Raw genomic sequence first — 20,969 nt, forward strand, 5'->3', positions numbered from 1 at the left:
TCCAGGATTGGTTAGGTTCGCATTGGTTTTGGCTTTTGTACGAAGTCAACACTGGTAGCCCAGAGTAGACCCTTCTCGCGCACGGCTCCTACTGGTGAATAAAAACGTCAATATTTTTTTAATTATGAGTGATAGCCTTTAGCTGTGCTCCTGGGGCACGGTAGCAGCGTGAAGGGGCTCTGTCTGGTACACGATTGCATGGTACGGAGCGTAAGCAGTGCCTCGGTGCAGAGCACATTGTGAGGATGTAAAGCTGTACCTGTATGCACGAAGCAGCGTATGAGTACTAGAGAAGGGCGGGTCTGTGGGAGCTTATTCTGGCACCAGGTGGTTTGCCCACTAAGCTTTATGAATGCGCCTACAATTCGCAAGTACAGGGGAGGGCTGCCTGGTACTGCCCTGACTCGAGGTTACAGAGTATGGAGCTTTACAAGTATTTTAGTACATCGGCACAGTGCTAACTGCCTGGCTTGGGGCTATATGGTTCCTGAGCTTTAGCAGTGCTCCTGGTGCAGTGAGGCAGTATGTGCTCTTCTGCGCGACTGAAACTAGGTTTTAACCTCAGTGGAAGAAATAATCCTCAAATGTGAATATAGAGGAAATATAGAAAGGCGCAATTATATGCGCATCAGAGATCTTGCCAATGGGGAAAGAATAACCGGACTTCGGTGATTTCTCTTAGCTTTATATGCATAGCTCCTAAGGGAGGACCAATCTGCCACGTGTATTGAAACAGTTACTAGGGCCTGCCCCAGGCACGGTAGTGTGATGACGAGACCCACAATTGTTGTTGTCAAGCTCCATAGTTTAAAAAGTAAAGATAAAATACATGTAGCAGCCAGAAGCAAGGAAACCATAAACTTTCAGGAATATACATGCAGGCCTTTCCAAAACATTATGCCAGCAATACTTCAGACACGCCAACAATTTCATGAAAAAATCCTTCGGGTACAGAGTTTGGCTAGAGGAAAGATGACCTCTCACCCATAGCACTCCACAAGATGTACACCACATGACGCATTTATAGAGATCTGTGGCTGAGCCACCCCACCACTGAAATAGTGCAGTCACATGAAGATACACATGTGAGTCAGACTAGAGCACCACTGAAACATAGTATTCAGAGAAAGTAGCACACAAGCGTAGATGCCTGTACTCCATGCCAGGTAAGAGAAATTGATTTGGAAGTAGAGCTTCCAAAATACTTGAACCGATCCCAGATGCCAACAGAGAGATAAAATTGACAGCGCTGGTAAGAGCGCCTATCAGTGACTGTGTCCTCTGTGCGTTGCTGCATGACTATGTGGCGACGGTGGAAGGGAAACAGTAAGACGAGTGGTGAGGTCTGAATCAAAAAACATTATTGTTGTGCAGCCCATACTCCGAGGCTTAAAGCAGACTCACTGTGTGTGGAGTAGTAACTAAAGTGAGAGCCAACAAGAGGAGGACACTAAGAGGCCGTCGAAGTAGCCACAGAGTACTCTAAACCATAATCTACATCACAAATCAATGAGAGGCTGTGAGAGTTCTGCATTACCGAGGGATACCTGGTGTATGTTTAGCAGTGCTCCTGGTATAGTGAAGAACGTTGAGAGTTTGAGAGCCCGGCCTAAATTAGGATTACAAGATACAGATTGTCAGCTACCCAGTAATGCGAAGCAGTGAGCTGGGTTAAGATCTCTGTCTAGCGTGTGATCATGTTATACAGAGCTTTAGGAAGGACAGGTGCAGTGAAGCAGTGTGGAAGCGTAAGAGCCTTGCTAACCGTTTTGAATGGATGCCAATTCAATATGCAGTATATTGTAAAACGTTAACTACTTCCAGGATGTTTTTTCTGTACCTTTTCCATGCAGCACATTACTCGTGTACATGAGTTGTTCGCACAATTGAGTGCTCTGGAGCTGTGGTTGAAGGCAGTGAGTTTCTCAGAGGATCTGTCAGTGGGTCAAAAAGGTGTTCAGAATACATGGCCATCCAATCATTGGCGTCTCTGCAGAGCACACAGGACAGTCGTCATTTATTTCAGTTGCAATTGTGATTCTATGTAAATGGGTGCGATGAGGACCCCATCATGGAGGTGCACGTTTTTCGAAATTATGACAAGGTGAAAGTAAGCGAAAATGCAGTGGTTGCTCACTACTTAAAAATCCTCCCTAACTTTTACGCCCCACCACATTCAAATATCATCACTCACCACTGTTTCTATTGCAAAAGGAATTCATTACAGGACAGTAATTACACAACATCTCAGAGACAGATGTGTCCCAGACTGTGGGGATGCACTGAAATTAGTTGCAAAAGCACATTTTGCATATGCCTTTGAAACTTTTTACTCATGAGTGAGATTGATGCAGTACATGCTGATACTGGGCATTTCTATACTTATACAGCTGCAGCAGCACTTGCACATTAATAAGCATATTGTGACTTGGAGGTCCCTGTGACCTATCAAAAACACCAATAATGGTTTAGTGGTCAGTTAAAACATACACACCAGAATGTTAGAGTAGGACTGACCCCTAAGTAATGATGGCCCACGTGCCCCATATTGGCCAGGGACGCACCATATCTTCATCCAACAAATGTGCAGGCTGGAGATGCAGTAAGACTGCTAAATCAAATAGTAGCTTTATAAAGAACAATCAGAAAATATGTACTGAAGACCACAGTAGGCAAAGCAGAACAAAAAGGACCTTCACCACAGATACAGGTTGCAATACAGACATATAACTCCACAGACTATAAAAGAGTGCAACACATGGATAAGCGAGTTTGAATCTTGAAACACTCGTATGCATGGCACACCCTTGTAAGTAGTATTACCAGATAGATTAAAACAAGTACAAAGTGAGCATGGAGCTGCACCGGCGAGAGATTTGGGGATGAAATTAATGGAAAATGTTGTTACAGTTTCCTCAATCATTCTGAGTAACATTTGCGGAGAAGCTGCAGCCCCTTGCCGCAGTTCCTGTTCAAGAAAGTGAACAGGAGCTACCAAAGAAAATTTCTGAAACATATCCATCTTCATGCTTTGACACCTTAGGACCACAAACCATATCTCAAATAAGAGGTGAGATTGACGGTTCCAGTAAGGAAAAGACAACACTAGAGGTTAAAAAGAAACAGTAAAACATAAGAAAAGGACTGAATCTCCATAAACTCAGGATCCAGTCAAGGTGGTTATAATTTGAGAGACCAAGATGAAAGTAAAAAGCTGGATCAGCATCAGTATGCGGATAGCCGTTGTTACTGTTCTTTTAAGAACACTGACATTACATTACGTGTGAAGAAAGGACTGTCCCTACCGATTACTGCAGAAAGGACAAGTTATCCAAGGAGAAAAGTTAATCAGGATGCGAAGCGGAGATTAAAGAAGTAAAGAAGGAAGATAAAGTTACTGAATCTAATACACACTTACTTTCAAAAGAAGAAAGTGGCCAGGCTAACTGAAAAACATGCCCTCCAAGATACGGACACGTGTGGAACAGGACTTCTGGACAGCACAGAAGTGACAACAAAACGCCAGACTTTCCAAGAGGTTTCCAGTGGTGATTCTGACTAATGAATTTAAACAGGTGGAGTCTCCAGAGCCACATGTTAACCATTCAGACAGGGTTTATACAGGGAGTGCAGAATTATTAGGCAAATTAGTATTTTGACCACATCATCCTCTTTATGCATGTTGTCTTACTCCAAGCTGTATAGGCTCGAAAGCCTACTACCAATTAAGCATATTAGGTGATGTGCATCTCTGTAATGAGAAGGGGTGTGGTCTAATGACATCAACACCCTATATCAGGTGTGCATAATTATTAGGCAACTTCCTTTCCTTTGGCAAAATGGGTCAAAAGAAGGACTTGACAGGCTCAGAAAAGTCAAAAATAGTGAGATATCTTGCAGAGGGATGCAGCACTCTTAAAATTGCAAAGCTTCTGAAGCGTGATCATCGAACAATCAAGCGTTTCATTCAAAATAGTCAACAGGGTCGCAAGAAGCGTATGGAAAAACCAAGGCGCAAAATAACTGCCCATGAACTGAGAAAAGTCAAGCGTGCAGCTGCCACAATGCCACTTGCCACCAGTTTGGCCATATTTCAGAGCTGCAACATCACTGGAGTGCCCAAAAGCACAAGGTGTGCAATACTCAGAGACATGGCCAAGGTAAGAAAGGCTGAAAGACGACCACCACTGAACAAGACACACAAGCTGAAACGTCAAGACTGGGCCAAGAAATATCTCAAGACTGATTTTTCTAAGGTTTTATGGACTGATGAAATGAGAGTGAGTCTTGATGGGCCAGATGGATGGGCCCGTGGCTGGATTGGTAAAGGGCAGAGAGCTCCAGTCCGACTCAGACGCCAGCAAGGTGGAGGTGGAGTACTGGTTTGGGCTGGTATCATCAAAGATGAGCTTGTGGGGCCTTTTCGGGTTGAGGATGGAGTCAAGCTCAACTCCCAGTCCTACTGCCAGTTCCTGGAAGACACCTTCTTCAAGCAGTGGTACAGGAAGAAGTCTGCATCCTTCAAGAAAAACATGATTTTCATGCAGGACAATGCTCCATCACACGCGTACAAGTACTCCACAGCGTGGCTGGCAAGAAAGGGTATAAAAGAAGGAAATCTAATGACATGGCCTCCTTGTTCACCTGATCTGAACCCCATTGAGAACCTGTGGTCCATCATCAAATGTGAGATTTACAAGGAGGGAAAACAGTACACCTCTCTGAACAGTGTCTGGGAGGCTGTGGTTGCTGCTGCACGCAACGTTGATGGTGAACAGATCAAAACACTGACAGAATCCATGGATGGCAGGCTTTTGAGTGTCCTTGCAAAGAAAGGTGGCTATATTGGTCACTGATTTGTTTTTGTTTTGTTTTTGAATGTCAGAAATGTATATTTGTGAATGTTGAGATGTTATATTGGTTTCACTGGTAATAATAAATAATTGAAATGGGTATATATATTTTTTTGTTAAGTTGCCTAATAATTATGCACAGTGATAGTCACCTGCACACACAGATATCCCCCTAACATAGCTAAAACTAAAAACAAACTAAAAACTACTTCCAAAAATATTCAGCTTTGATATTAATGAGTTTTTTGGGTTCATTGAGAACATGGTTGTTGTTCAATAATAAAATTAATCCTCAAAAATACAACTTGCCTAATAATTCTGCACTCCCTGTAATGTAAAATAGAAATTGAGGGGGATATACCACACACAAATAAACCAAAATGTTGGTTGCATTTAACGTATGTCTATGACTTTATTCTCGCAGAGGATAACTGGCCTCGAGTCTTTAAAAAAGATGCAACTTGAGGAGAGGAGATAATAATGCTAGCATTTTATTTCTTAGTGCCTGAAGACCGAGGCAAAGATAGACATGCAAATAGGCTTTGAAACAAGTTCCAGCTTTTTAAAGCAACCAAGCTGGGCAGCATAAAAACGTGGTTCCACATTTACGGTGTGAGCTCCAAATACAAGCATAATATCCTCTGAAGCCAGAAGCAAAACGCGACGTAAAAGCCATCGTATATCAGCTGCAATACCAAGGTATTAATACACCTTGTAGCTTCACTACAAAACAGCCCTGTTTCCCCGACTGTATAACGTGACTAATCAAACAGAATTGTTTTAGAATATAACATTTGTGAACTGACTTACCCATACTTAAAACAAATCACTATAGTCTCTCCTATTCCTACACCAGAAGCATAGACAAAAGCAATCATACCTAAGGCTTGTGCTCTTCACCTGTGTTAACTGCAGTGGGCAGTGTCTAAGTGCAGCAGAAATAAAATCGGAGTATAAACCAACTCTCCGCACAAAATAACTTCCTTAATAGACACAAAACATACAACAATTTACTAACATTTTAACCAGAGGACTCTACAAGAGTGTATTCTAAAGAGATGGCTCTACACAGCTTGGGGTTGGTACTAAATAGAAATTCTCTGTGACGTGCTGCAGCGCAGGAAATTTTCTAAGACAGCACATTTAAACTGCTGCACATACACTAATACTTTAGGTAATAGCACTTCACAGATTACAGAAATTCATGCCTTGTTACTTGTGGCACAGAAGGCTGATTCTTCAGATCCCACAATAATAGTATCAGATCCATAATTATGTGTGCATGGAGACAACATGGATTTAGCAGACTAGCACTTTAACGGATTAAGAGATTAAAAAAGGAAATCAATAAAAAATAAATAGTCGGCTCTCAGGAGAGGTGGTTATCTTACAAGATAAGCTTCGTTTAATTCATGTTCAACAGACCATGGCCCATAAAAGTGAAGTAATTTTTGCTGCAGAGAACTGCATCGCCAAATTAGCTGCAAAATAAGCAGTTCATAATTTCAAAGTATCAGTGGTAACCAGACCTCAAACCAAGATTGACAAACATCCTGGCAGTGATTCAAGCAACAGCTAAACATAAAAAAACCTCCTGGTGGCTTTCCCTATAAACACTCCTATACCCTCGCTCAGGGTAACATTTCAATGATGCCTTTATCCGGAGTGCGAGATAGACATATCTAACAAGCAGGTTAGATTAGATCTGATTAAAGCATCACAGAGGTAATTAGTGACTGCTAATGCTGGCATGACTGACACATGCTGCAGCAAATATACTAGTGGCTATATTTACCTAAAACAAACTAAAAATGATGTATGGCAATGTAATATTTGGTAACAAACAAAACATTTCACTGTTCCAAGACCAACGTGGACTCATTTTACTACAGCCAATCACCAATTTGGGGTAATATTCCTCGATCAGATTGGGCCAATCAGGTCAGTCAACCAATATAAATTTATATTAGTTGCTGGAAACTCATGTTCTGGATTCCTGTGGGTTTGGCAACAAAGAAATGCTGATGCCTGAGCGGTCATAAAATACTTGCAGTGTGTAGAAGCAATAATTACAGTTTGTACCTTTCATTCAGACAGTGATCCTGCTTTCGCTGCTAAGGTGTTTAGGGATGTTGTGTGAGACCAGTCTTTTGGTGCATAAACTGTTTACAAGAACCCATCCTGAGGTTCCACTAGAAATGCCTCTAATGGCATCTATCAAGGTGAAACTACTACTTCAACCACTGAAGTTGCACCAAGCTTATTGTCAAACACTGCAACTTTTAATAGTAAAGTATGCTTACAATGATGTGTCATCTGTTCCAACAGGAATCGATCCACAGATAATCTCACTATCACTGGAACTCCTGGACCTTAATGATCTGTTCCAGAACATCAGCCCATCTCTTGTGTAAGCAATTGCTGAGCCAGAAGACAAACGGTCATTGCCTCGATCATTCCTAAGCCACAGCTTCGATAACAGACTCTTGGATATGGAGTGCATAAGGTCGAACGATTAAGAAGAAATGAGAAAGTTCAAAACACTGTCCTGCACTGAAGGGAAGGGACTGATTCCGGTTTTCTGAAATAAAGTGAAGAGTGTGCCCAAAGGCAGTGCGTTCCTTTTTTACCTTTTCTGTTGTTTTGCGTCCAGATGCATTAATAAGAAAGGAAATGCTTTGCCTGGTTTATGCTTTACTTAATCAATGAGAATACAAAAGTATGAGTTATTTATAGGTTGTCATTTTATATATGAATTTATATGTAATTTATGATGCTATAAATTGTCGCAAAATACAGTTATCTCAATCAACAGTCCAGTGATGTTGTGTACACAGGCAGTTCCCATTTAGGGCTCTTCTACTTTTATCCTATGCTTTCTTTTAGGGCCAGATGTAGCAAAATTTTGCGAGTCGCAAATGGCTCGAATCGCAATTTGCAACCCTGCAAAATCAGAAATGGGATGCAAAATCCCCATTTCCGAATCACAAATTGCGATGCGAGCCTTTACCGACTCGCAAAATTTGCAACCCACAAATAGGAAGTCGCAATTTGCGAGTCGCAAACTATATGAAAAAGCCACTCGCAAATTGCAACTAGTCGCAAAAAGCCCATTTTGCACACCCAATTTACCACTAACTCAGAGCAGGTGGTAACCAGAACCAAAGTATAAAAGGAGACCAAGAAGGCACCTGGGTTACTCAAGATAGCGGAGATATATGTGATAGCATGGAGGAGGAGAGTCCACGCCGTACAGCAGAGGAGGAGGAGGAGGAGGAGCCAGAGACAGGAGAGGATATACAGAACCAGGCAGACACTTTTCCAACAAACTGAGGAGGAGATATATGATAAATACAGACTTAGCAGTGCAGCAATATTAGAATTAATAGATCTACTCAATCCGCAGCTGCAACGCCAGACTGTGTGCGGCAGCGCCATCCCCACACATGTGCAAGTGCTATGCCCACTGCACCTCTTGGCCTCAGGTAGTTATCAGGGGGTCATTACTGTGGCAGGTGGGGTATCCCAAAGTGCACTCTCACGGTTCTTCAGATGTTTCTTAGATGCCATACTCACACACATGTCCAGATACATATACCTACCCAGGAATGAGGCAGAAATCAACAGCACCAAGTTGGAATTCTACAGGATTGCCAACTTCCCACATGTAATAGGGTGTGTAGACGGGACACATATACAAATATGCCCTCCTGCAAATCTGGAATATCTGTTCTTTAACCTGAAGTGTACCCAATCACTGAACATCCAGGTGGTATGTGACGCCCATTATGTAATCACTGACATGGTAGCCAAATTTCCAGGGAGTACACATGACTCTTACATTTTCAGGCACAGTGGGATACACCAACGCCTAGAACGTGGGGAGTTTGGAGATGGATATCTCTCAGGTATTGCTGAATACACCCTGAAGCCATACACACAGGTCACTGTTGAAAACATCCATGCCCTGCTAACATTGTCCATTTATGCCAAACAGGTGACAGTGCATATGCGCTACGTCCATGGATACTTACCCCGTTCTTAACACCCAGAAATTAGAATGAGAGGCGATACAACAGTGCACATAGGAGGAACCGAAATGTCATAGAGAGGACCTTTGGACTGTTGAATGCAAGATTCCTATGCCCCCACAGAAGTGGAGGTGTGCTCCAGTATGCCCCAATAACAGCATTCAAGATAGTTGGCGCATTCGCTATACTGCACAACATTGCCACCAGACGTGGGCTACATCTCACCCCTGAAGGCCCAGATTCGGAGGATGACAAGCAAGAGCTACATCGCCATCATGGGGATAGAAGCATTACAAATCAAGGCAGACAGAGACAGGACCAAATTGCAAACCAATACTTGCGTGGGTACGTGCTAACTGTCACCACACACACTAATGTCACACACAAAGAGCCCAGTTGTGAAGTGGAACAAACAAGAACTTTTATTAAGTGAACCTAAGTAATGTGGAACTGAACTTTTGGGAAGGGGCTGTAAATGTGCACCTGCAATGAGGACACATTCACCTCATGTGCCTCAAGTGTCATGCAGTGCATAGGCTCAACTCCTCCGCCTGGGACAGCCAGCATGGCTAGTGCTTGGAGTGTCAGCAGATCCCTGACGTGCACTGCCACTCCTCAATACCCTTGTGTCTGTGGCAGATGCACTACTGACGGTGGAGCCCTCCTCACTATCTTGAGGTTTGTCTGCCGTGCCCCTAGCCACCTGTCTTGCCTCCATCATGTCCACAGCGTAGCTAATCCAACCCAGTCCCCGAGCCACATCCCCTGCAAAGTGACCCAAGTCATCTGCAAACTGACTGTACGGCGTGACAGCCCTGAGGGGTCGACTGCCAGGCGGACGATTGATGCAGCCATGCGGTCCAACCGGAGTATGAGTTGCCACTCACGGCGCCTTGCACTCTCTCTCTCTCTGAGACACTAGTTCAGTTACGAGTTGACGGATGGAGAGTGCAAGGTCACCGACATTATTTTTTAGGCATTGGAACTCTGTGTGCACCTGTGCCAGCCCTGTGGTGAAATTCCGCTCCATACGTTGCATTGCCCCTGATATTACCCTCATCTGCCTTGTTTGCAGGCGCTGACCACTGATGAGGGCTGCATCCGCGGCGGACATGGAAGAGTCACCTACATCCTCCTGGGACACTGCAGGGACATGGACTCAGCGTCTGTGACGCGGTGGAGCATCAGGGTCCTGCTGTATGGCACTGTGGCTGGGACCGGGTGCTGTGTCGATCTCCCCAATGTCCATTGGTGCAGCTGGAGGGGACTGTGGTTTGGTGGTGCTGGGCCCTGTAGTGGCTGCTTCTGACTCCAGTGCTGCCTATTGGCTGCTCTCTGCAACCTGGACGGACTGGCTGGTGGGGATATCTTGTGGGAGACCTGTGGGACATAGGGAATACACTGTCAGTATCTAACATCTGTTGTATGCCTCCTAATAAACTGTTGCCTATCAGCTTACTATTGAACTACATTGCCCATAATGCACCATTCTGGTGGTTGCAAGTCTGGAATGGAGCTAATTTGGTTGTGCATGCTGCTGTGTACTGGGTGGGTGGGGGTATGGCAGATATGGGTGTACATGCATGTTTCATGGTACTCACTTGTTGATGTTCCTGGCGCTGACGTGTCCAGCTCTCCCATTCCAGCACTGCCTCAGGCTCAAGGGTCTGTTCCACAAGTTCCTCCATGGGTGTGGGTGGTGAGACGGTGGATGGGCCTCTTCCTGTGCCCCTCATCTCCTGGAGGCACTCTGCCACCCTCTCCTTGGTCCTGGAGCGCAGGTCATACCATCTCTTTTTTATCTCCTCTATACTCCTGTGGCTCACCCCTATGGCGTTGACCTTCTCCTGGATGCCATTCCAGATCCGCCTTTTTTCAGTCTCTGGCACACTCAGGGCAGCCCTTCCGAATAGCTGGTCATGGTGCTGGCAGCATTCATCTGTCAGCACCTCCAGTTCCTTTTCTGAAAACTTCAGTTTTCTCTTCCTGCCAGAGTCTTCCATTCTTGCTGCTGTTCCTCCAGGTGGTTGCTCAGCAGTTTGAGCAGGGTGTGGTCCTCCCTCCTCCCAGGTGTATTTGTAAACTTCCTGGATGTGATGTCATCAGCATGAGCCAGGAAGTGTTTTCCAGACAGCTCTGCTGCAACTGCAATTTGCGGCACAGTCGCAATTTGCGACACCCACTCACAATTTGCGTGTCCGTTTTTAGCAAGGTCGCAAGAGCGACCTCGCAAACAGCGGACTCACAATCTGCGGTGCAACTTCATTTGTGAGTCGCAAAATGAAGTCGCTTTTTCTTGTTGGATACCAGTTTGCGAGTCGGAAATTGCGAGTCGCAACGACTCGCAATTTCCGACTCGCTATTTTTTTAGCTACCTACATCTGGCCCTTAGTCTTTTACCTCTTTTTAGAAAGTGTGACATTTTTAGACATGCACGCAAATGTTGGCATCATGCCTGTTTACTATATAGGCTGACCTATTTTTTTGTTTTCAGTTATGAACACTACTATAATATCATGGATGCTCACTGTATAAACTGACACGTGTTTGCTTTTAGCTATAGAAGCATTTAGTCAATATGTGAATCAGATGACACATGCATCACCATGTTTGTTTAGTCTTATTGATGCTTTGTAGTTCTGATTATAAATGTACAGGTAAGATTGGCGATCAGATACTATAAAAATGCATGTATCTGACCATAGATCAAAGGGACTTCATACTAGGATTATCAAGCCAGAAGTCAAACCAGTTTGCAGCGCTTGTTCTTCATTCCCAAGCAAAGCTATGAACGAGAACAGCTAAGTTGCTATTAGTGTAATGAAAGCAGGTATGTGGTGCAATCTACCTTAAGAAAATTGAATGACAGGTTTGCAATTTACTGATTTAACTAAAATTCAGCATGACACATAGAAACAGCTTTAGGAACTCACTAAATATGTTAGAAATATTCTTGCTGGTTTCACTGTCCATGGCATACATCGTTGCCTTCCTTTTAGCATTCTGTGTGGTTACCTTTCATATTTTATGCTCTAGACTAGGATTTTAAAAAAACATTTTAAAGTACCTCTCCTGTTTTTAGTGCTATTGTGAGTGTTATTCTCTATTAAAAAGTGTTTTAATGTTCCACTGTGTCTCTGAGCTAATCTTGTGGGACTGACTGTCACCAGAAACACGTCCTGCACAGTACTGTTCCACAGATTGTCTATGAATTTGATTTCTAATTGCTGCACTGACCAAGTCTTTGCACGGGTGGGGGTTGTGGGGAGGGGGGGGCGCAGTTAGAATCACTCCCCCTGCGGCTCTGTGAGGAAGTCCAAATACTATCAGTAACATTGGTTAAACACCTCCGTCTTGACTTGCAGATATAGGATATACACACAAGTCTGCCAGCACACCCTAATGCTGACTGAGCATAATCAGTCCACACAAAGCTCTGCCAGTGTAAATCAATACAAATAAGGAGCGCAAACACAGATTTCCAAATGCTTTTCAGTTCTTGCCTGCAGTTGATCTGTGTACACACACCACGGCCCTTGTATACAACAGTCTCCCTGAACATTAGGGGGAGCCTCGTGTAGAGGAGGGTAACCAGAAGCCTCTGGGAAGTGATGGTCAGCAGGAGCCTCCAGGAGAGGAGGGGCAGCAGAAGCCTAAGGAAACTAAGGGTGAGAAGAAGCATCTGGGGATTGAGGACGAGTAGGGGCCTCAAATACTTGGGACAAACAGGAGACTTTGGGATCTTTAGGGCCCAAAGATAAAAGGGTGAGCCAGAACCTTCGGGATATTAACTGAGCAGGCACCTTGCTAGGAACCCGAGAGTGAGCAGGAGCCTTTTAGACTTTGGTATGAGCAGGAGCCTCAGGACCTCACTGAGAGCACATCCAATGTGCGCCTGGTGATAAACCGAAGTCTCCTGATTCGAGGGTGTGCATGATCCTCTGGGAAAACTGGCAGTTAGAGGAAATCACTGAGGAACCAAAAGAGTCGGTCCCCTGTGGAGGGAAGGGAATTCAGAGACCTAGGAGTTTCACAGACAAGGGCACATAAGGGTGAGCAGCAGGCTATTGGACCTAAGGGAGAAGGTGAAAGAGGTTTATAAACTTGATTAAGACCAGTAACAAATCTGGAGTCATGCTGCAAAGGTACAATGGCACCTGCAGTTAGGGCTTGTGTTACTAGCCCAAAATTAACATGCTGGTACTAACAAGGCAAAGTTTCATGAAAGATCACTATCTGCGAATCCAGATCATATTTTGGGTGGCCATGCTCATTTTCGATTGCAAGCCGAACCTAGGGGAAATAATCTTTGCTGGGAGCAAGACAAGTTGGCAAGTAAACTGCAGTCTACATACATGCTAACATTTTAGGAGAGGGGAGTAAGAAATGTTTTTAAAAAAATAATCGGCACAATGAATTTCCCGCACTGCACACACTGGACCAGAATACCTCAACAGATGACTCACCTACACCCCGACCCGGCATCTCCGCTCCACCAACCTCGCAACCGTCCCACGTGCCCGCAGAACTACAACCGGCAGTAAATCATTCTCACACCTCGCCGCCAAAACGTGGAACACTCTTCCCACCCACCTGCGCCAGACTAAAGACCTTGCTGACGTAGATTTGTAAATTAAAATTATTAATGAGTGTTTATGCAATAATAAAGTGTAGAGAAAATTAACATAGAAAAATGTATGTGCACATTTGAAAAAGTGTGCACGAAGTGGCTACCAACTTACATGAGTTATACTAAAATGATAAAAAATGCGTGAAATATTGAAAATGCATAATAATGTAGTAATATGTCATATTGAGCTATATAACGTATGTTTTGCATTATATTGTAGAGTTAACTTAGCCGAAGTTGTGGCCTAGTTGCCAAATCTCATGCAGACGATGAATAATCATGCGATGTAGAAAGCTGATGTGTTGAACTGACCCTGAACCACTTGTGTTAATAAAATTTGCTTAGCTAGAATATTCTGCAATGAACCGACAGACAGGGGATGAGGGAATCAAATTTGTATCAAACCTGGTGTAAAGAAGACGAGATGTACTTTCCCAGGACTCAAACAATAGAGAGACTGACTGGAGAAGAAGATGCAACATTTTCGATACCTGATGAGCCGGATGATGAGGACATCGCACAGTGAACCAATGGACACCATGAGAACGGCAAAATATTAGAATCCAGAGATTTGTAAAATAAAAGCCATTGGCTAGAGTCACATATGGTGATTAATTGACCAATTAGGTTTTGGGGGACAGGCTGGGTAACTTTAATATAATGGCATGACAAGGGGAGTAAATTTCAGATGTTCGAGGTTAGGCGTGGACGTCCGAAGAGATTCAAGACTCTGTCATTGGGCTCATGCTCTTGAGAGCCTGATGCAATGCTGATTGATTGATGACCTGAAGATGAAGACTGACTTTGTTGCTGATCCATACCGTGGATAGGTAGCTATGACGTGACTGATTGACTATTGTGCCTTTTCTTTCTAGGTACCAACTGCACTGTTTTATAGTTTTTCTCCTAGCTAGATGTTTTTCATAATTCATGTTCTAAACTGTTTTCACATGAAGTCCCACATGCCAATGCTAATCTGTGTTAGGTAGGGTTCTGATTCTGAAACATTGACATATACAGTGACAAATGATTGATGGACTGATTTGCTGAACTCTGCTATTCATGTTAACACATTCTTCTTTATTGGCGTATGTTGAGGCATTAGAACACGTTTTCTCAAGTTCTGATTAGATTATGTTATTGATGGTCACTAATGAATTAATACTGAGTGGATTTAATAAAGTTTGAATAATCCTTATGACTTAGTATGTAACAAATAGGGAAATAGCATTTATAAAATGTATAATTGAGTTGGGGTATTCATAAGATGTTGACGTTATTCACTGATGATTATCGATGATCATCGATTACTACATAGCTAGGATACTCCATGCGAATCGAATGGTTCATCGACCTATACGAGTCCCCTTGTAAGTTTGCCTACTAAGGACAGGCAGGCTAACAACCTCATTACTTTCAGGAAACTTCTCAAAACCTTGCTGTTCGAGCAGTAGCAGCACCGCCCTCCCCCCCCCCCATGGGTGAGTAGTGCGCTTTACACATTCATGACTGATTGATTGACTGCTATTGGCGTAGCGTCAGATTCGGAAAGGGGAGTTTGAACTGCCAAAATAAAGCCATTTTTGGCTTTAAAAAAAAGAGTCACCCGCTGGAATTGTGTCTGTTGGCATGAATGCATTTAAAAATGTGGCTCGGGGCCCATTGTTTTCTGCCACTATAAATTTTTACAAAACCATCGAAGGGGAGCTTCTGATAAACTGTGAGCATAGAATGCTCACGAGAGAGAAGAAGCCGGCTACTAAAGCTTGCACTGCGGAATCAGCTCCTTAATCACTGATAAAACAGCCTCTACAAGAATTTTACCGCATTAATACACTGCAGGGATTTTAAAAATACAACTCAAAAAAGTATGTAATATGGTACCACTTGTCCGCAACTTACATTGGACCATTCCCGAATTCAACCCGAAGTCCGTCGTCAGTACTTTGTCTATAACGGATATTATGTGTACGTAGTTTTAGCAGTTCCGGGTCGCTTAACAACCAATCCCCCGGCGAACGTAATCTGGGCGGTATCTGGGAGTGGGCGGCATTGATCATTTGTAAAGTGAGCTTCGATTGGATAATATAGGGCCACCATTTACTGCATCTAGAAAGTATGTGTTTTGTGTGATACTGGTTCGATTCCCACCATCCTGCTACTTTGACGGCTCCCTGACAGCACATTAAACGTTAGTGGCATGACTGAGTAGGCCAGGTCCCGTTTCACCCGTGAAGGGCTCTTATGCATGTTCCCAAACATAGGCGCAGCGTAACACCCATTGGGCTAAAATGCATTTAAACCCCGTTCTCCTGTGATATGCGATAGATTGGGCGGCTGAAGTTTCCAAGGCACAGAAGTGTTAGCTTGCAGTGTGACTGGACTGGAGCTTCGGGGTCAGCCTCATCCAAAGCGTTTCACAGGTTGCGCAGAGCACATTTATAGGTACAGGATGTTTTTTGTTGCTTCTCGCGCCCCATGGCGTCTCAGTTCTCTGGCTACTTATCGCATTTGTTAGGTGTTCAACTTAGTGTCCGAATAGATAGTTTGGGAATGAAAAATTAAATCATCACACGAAATCCATTGAAAAATATATAGCAAGCGTAATTTATCATAGTTTAAAATCGTGAAAAGACAGGGAACCAAGGTTTGTTTTGTTTTCTAGGGGCCTTGAACTCATTCTTAGTTAAAAACACTACCAATGCAGAAAGTGTAGGCAAAAATTATTCTACTTAATGCTGTAGCCTCCTAAGTCTGCTTGCCTGATCCCGATTATTTATAGCCTAAAGCAAACTGTAATGTGAGTGCTGTAATGTGAATACACAGTTTTCCTTCCTCAGACACTGAAGTGGGTGATTGGGTAAACTCCTGTATCTTGACTGCATGAAACACAGTGTCTGCACCACCCTTCATCATGGACATTTCCCTTGTCCCATATTCGATAAGTACTCCCAAGATAGTAATTATTGGCATGCGTGACTGCATCTACCCACACATTCTTCTCCTACATCCATAAATGGGTGCAGCTGTATGCCTATTTATGCGCCAAAAATAGGATTTGAACTTGGGTACCACAGGTTTCAAAGTTGGCGACTATGTCCTCATCTCCTCCCATCCATACATTAGGCAGGAGATGTCGCGTAAAAGTTAGAGCTGCTGACTGGACCTCGGGAACCACGCTTTAACTAAAAAAAATATATGAAAAGACAACAACTCTGGTCTTCATGCACAAAAAAACAGTGGACCACATGACAGATACACTCTCCCATCCATTGCGCTCTCATGGAGTGTTGTGCATCCCATTCACAAATCCACTGTGGCATGTCATATTGAGTAGGAAACCTTATAGAAATACAATTAATACAATGCGGGACACTACTCTGCTTGCTGTTGATGGGGGTCTGCTATCCCCAGGCTACCTAACGCCAGGGTGCGCCGTCATTCTCTGTGGGGGCAGGATTTTGACATGTCGCTATATAGCACTGCCCTGATTTCCCCTATTTCCTTCTGCTTGCTGTTAGTGGGGAACTGCAAGCCCCAGGCTCCCTAGCGCCAGGAAGCGCCGTCATTCTGTGTTGGGGCAGGACTTTGATATCGCGCTATATAGTGCTGCTCTGATTCTCCCTAGGCGGCACAGTTCTCTGCTTGCTGTAGAGGGAACTGCGAGCCCCAGGATCTTTAGCGCGCGGTCATTCTCTTTGGGGGGAAGCACTTTGACATTACACTTCGCTGCTTGCTGTTGGTGGGGGTCCGCAAGCTCCAGGCTGCCGTACATAACACTGCCCTGATTCCTGCTGTGCCAAGGGTGGGCAAGTCCTGCGCCTGGAAGAGACAGCAGCCTCCCTCTTAATTTTGTTTCGTGAATTCTGAGGAATAAGATAAAGTCAACAAGCTCTCAGCATGCTTAGACCTTTTAAGAAATCCATGTAAGCGTTCATCTATTATCTCTTATGGGTGCTTTGACTGAGGAAATTCAACATGCTGAACAAAGGTTAAGCTATGATGTCAATAACTATTTTAAAACGCATGAGCCTGCTTACCCCTCCGCCGGTAGTGATGTTAGAACTAAGGAAGCAGGCCTTAAATCGCTTCCAATTGAGGTGGGAAGTAACACAGTGACGATTGATATTGAGGGGCCATGAACGACTGGCACAAACCCCAGCAGAGGTTAAGTTGAGAGGTGGAATTCATAAAGGCGGCCAGATTGATGGGGGCCAGAAGAAAGGGAGGAGGGCTGTGAAATCGAAGGTCACCCAACTGCTACGTCCCCGACTTCTTTGATGCCTAATATGGATACAGACTCAGCCAGTGGATTAGCTTCAGCCGCTCCTTCTTTAGTGGACTAAAATGTTCTTGAGTTGCAGCTAAAATATTCTTGGAGCATGTGCTTAAAACCCTCTGTGATGATATCGTTAAAATCTTTTCAGGCTCCATGGAGGGCTTATATGCAAAGTTGGGCGCCATTGAGTCCTCTGTGACTAATTTGAAAGCCCTTGTAGCGGGGGTGCCCTGTTGTTTTCTAGTGAGCGGAGTGTGCTGGGCGCTAGCAAAGATACTGGCGGCCCTCGCGCGCCCAGCTCAACCTGGTTTGTGCTCATTTGTCATCTGCTCTGCTGAGTTGGGGGAAAGCTGGTGGGGTGCAAGGAACAGCACCCAGAGGACATTTAGAATCACAAAATCAAACCCTAGCGGGTGACTGAGGGCCTATACTCAGTTACTCGCAGTAGCCAGGTGAGACAACCTCCCCGACCACAGGGTCCATCAGCTACCCAGAACACACGTTTTTGCTAAAAAGAATGACCTTGCTGGTAACACTATGAAGCTGCATCTTCTGCCTGAGTTGACACTCTTAGTTGTTATCCTGGGGGGTGTTACACCATTACAAGGTGGTAAGGTTGAATCCACTCCTGAACTAATGCAAAAGGTGAGGTATTGGTGTGATAATTTTATGGGGCAGGGTCAGCAAGCATCCTCACGCGTAATAATGGCTAGAAGAGCAGGTTGAGTGCGGGTAAGGGAAAAATATCTTGAGGGGGACTGTATAGTCTTAAACTTTAGGCACCAGGGTTCTGCTAGGAGTGTTTTACAATACAGGCATGCTTGTAATGAACCTGCCACAGGTTTTATGGTTCTCTTCTTGGGATACTTTACTCCCTCCACCTCCTAAATAAATCACATCCTAAGGATGTGAGGTTTAGATCAAATAGTCGAGTGGAGGAGGTGAGATGGGACCAACCGAGGCCGATCTCGCTAGGCAACAAATTTCATCCCTTGAGTGCTCTGGACTGTTGTCTGACTGACTTCAATCTGTGATGGGTTGACTCAGACAGAGGAATGTAGTGAGGTTGAGAAGGATTGTGGTCAGGCAAAGAGTGAAATTAACCAAGGTTCTTTGGTTAAAGTAGTCTGCTGGAATATAGCGGGCCTTAATAACAAAAAAGATGGTGAGAGGTGGATACATTTTATAGGTGGCCACCAGATAATAGCTCAGCAGGAAACTTGGGATGCAGTTAATTAGAGTTTTTATGGACAGGCACCAAGGTTCTGCTAGGAGTGTTTTACAATACAGGCATGCTTGTAATGAAATTGCCACAGGTTTTATGGTTCTCTTCTTGAGATACTTTACCCCACCCCCGAATAGATCGCTTCCTGGGGATGCGCGGTTTAGATCAAATAGTCGAGTGGGGGAGGGGAGATGGGACCAGCCGAGGCCGAACTCTCTAGCCAACAGATTTCAACCCTTGAGCAGTCTGGACTGTATTGTTTGACTGACTTCAATCTGTGATGGGTTGACCCAGTCAGAGGAATGTAGTGAGGTTGAGATGGATTGTGGTCAGTGTAGGAAACCATCTTTCTTGGCATGTTACCCCCAATATCTGCCTATTTGTCAATGTGTTTTTACTGCCTCACTGGGATCCTGCTAGTCAGGACCCCAGTGTCCATAGTTTGTGGCCTATATGTGTTGTCAGTATGCTTGAATGTGTCACTGGAGTTCTGCTAATCAGAACTCTAGTGCTTATGCTCTCTCTGTTTACCAAATTTGTCACTGTAGTTTAGTGACTCCATATTCCAATTCAGATTGGCACACTGGATCCCCAAGTCCCTAGTATATGGAATCCAGGGCATTGGGGTTCCAGGAGATCCTTATGGGCTGCAGCATTTCTTTTGCCACCCTTAAGGAGATCATACAAATACTCCTTCAGGACTGCCATTGCAGCCTCAGTGAAATAGTGTAAGCACTATTTCACAGCCATTTTCACTGCACCAGGTCACTTATAAGTCACCTATATGTCTAACCGTCAGTTACTGAAGGCTAGGTGCAGAGTTACTGTGTGTGATGGCACCCTTGTACTAGCAAAGGTGCCCCCACGTTGTCCAGGACCAATTTCCTGGACTTTGTGAGCGTGAGACACCATTACAGGCGTGCACTACATATATGTCAATACATATATGTAGCTTCACAATGGTAACTCTGAGTATGGCCATGTGAGGGGTCTAAGATTGTGAAATTGAACCCCAATCCAAATCTTGTATTGGGGGGACAGTTTTATGCACCCTGGGGGCTCCACCATGGACCCCCAGTACTGCCAAACCAGCTCTCTGAGGTTTCCATTGCAGCCCCAGCTTACTGTCACCTTACAGACAGGTTTCTGCCCTCCTGGGGATTGAGCAGCTCAATCCCAGGAAGGCAGAATAATGCATTTCCTTTAGGAGAAGGGTGTTACAACGTCTCCCATTGGAATTAGGTGTTACATGCATGGGAGGGGCATCCTCCCAGAGCCTCTGGAAATGCTTTGAAGGGCACAAAGAGTGCCCTCCTTGCATAACCCAGTCTACACCTGTTCAGGGACCCCAGTCCCTGCTTTGGCGCGAAACTGGGCAAAGGAAACGGGGGAGGGAGGGTGACCACTCCCCCGTCCATCACCACCTCAGGGGTGGTGCCCAAAGCTTCTCCAGAGTGACCCTGGTGTTAGCCGTCTTGGATTCTAAGGTGTGGGGACCCTCTGAGAGCATCTGAGTGGGCAGTGTCAGCTGGTGACATCAGAGACCCCTCCTGATAGGTGCATACTTGGGTAGGTAGCCAGTCCCCCTCTCATGGCTATTTAGGGTCTCTCCTCTGGGCGTTTCCTCAGATTTGGTTTGCAAGACTCCACCAGGACTCCTCTGCTTCAGCTTTGGACCGTCGGATCAACCGCAGACTGCTCCAGGAACCACTGTAACGGCAACAAAGTATCCAGGAAGGCTACTGTGACCTGCAACTTCAGCACCAGCCAGCAACTGCAACAGTTTCCAGGTTGTGCATGCTCTGAGGACTGCCTGTCTTCATTCTGCACCAGAAGAACTGAAGGAATCCCCCATGGAGTGACAGTCACTTCCCTGCTTCAGCAGGCACCTCACTGCAACAACGACTGGTACTCCTCTCCTGTCGACGAGCGTGATCCCTATAACACAGGT

At 44.7% G+C, this 20,969-nt stretch overlaps 1 protein-coding gene across 2 annotated transcripts in view; it reads right to left on the minus strand.

Annotated features, from left to right (window-relative positions):
- Positions 1-15,516, minus strand: part of YEATS2 (YEATS domain containing 2) — a 1,667,962-nt gene extending 1,652,446 nt beyond the window's left edge. For both annotated transcript variants that reach the window (XM_069213699.1, XM_069213698.1), the window contains exon 1: positions 15,417-15,516. The gene's annotated coding sequence lies outside the window, so the exon portion shown is untranslated. The remainder of the gene's footprint in view (positions 1-15,416) is intronic.
- Between the last annotated feature and the right edge of the window lie 5,453 nt (positions 15,517-20,969).

This window comes from Pleurodeles waltl, chromosome 11 (genome assembly GCF_031143425.1).
Source record: "Pleurodeles waltl isolate 20211129_DDA chromosome 11, aPleWal1.hap1.20221129, whole genome shotgun sequence".
Taxonomy (NCBI): domain Eukaryota; kingdom Metazoa; phylum Chordata; class Amphibia; order Caudata; family Salamandridae; genus Pleurodeles; species Pleurodeles waltl.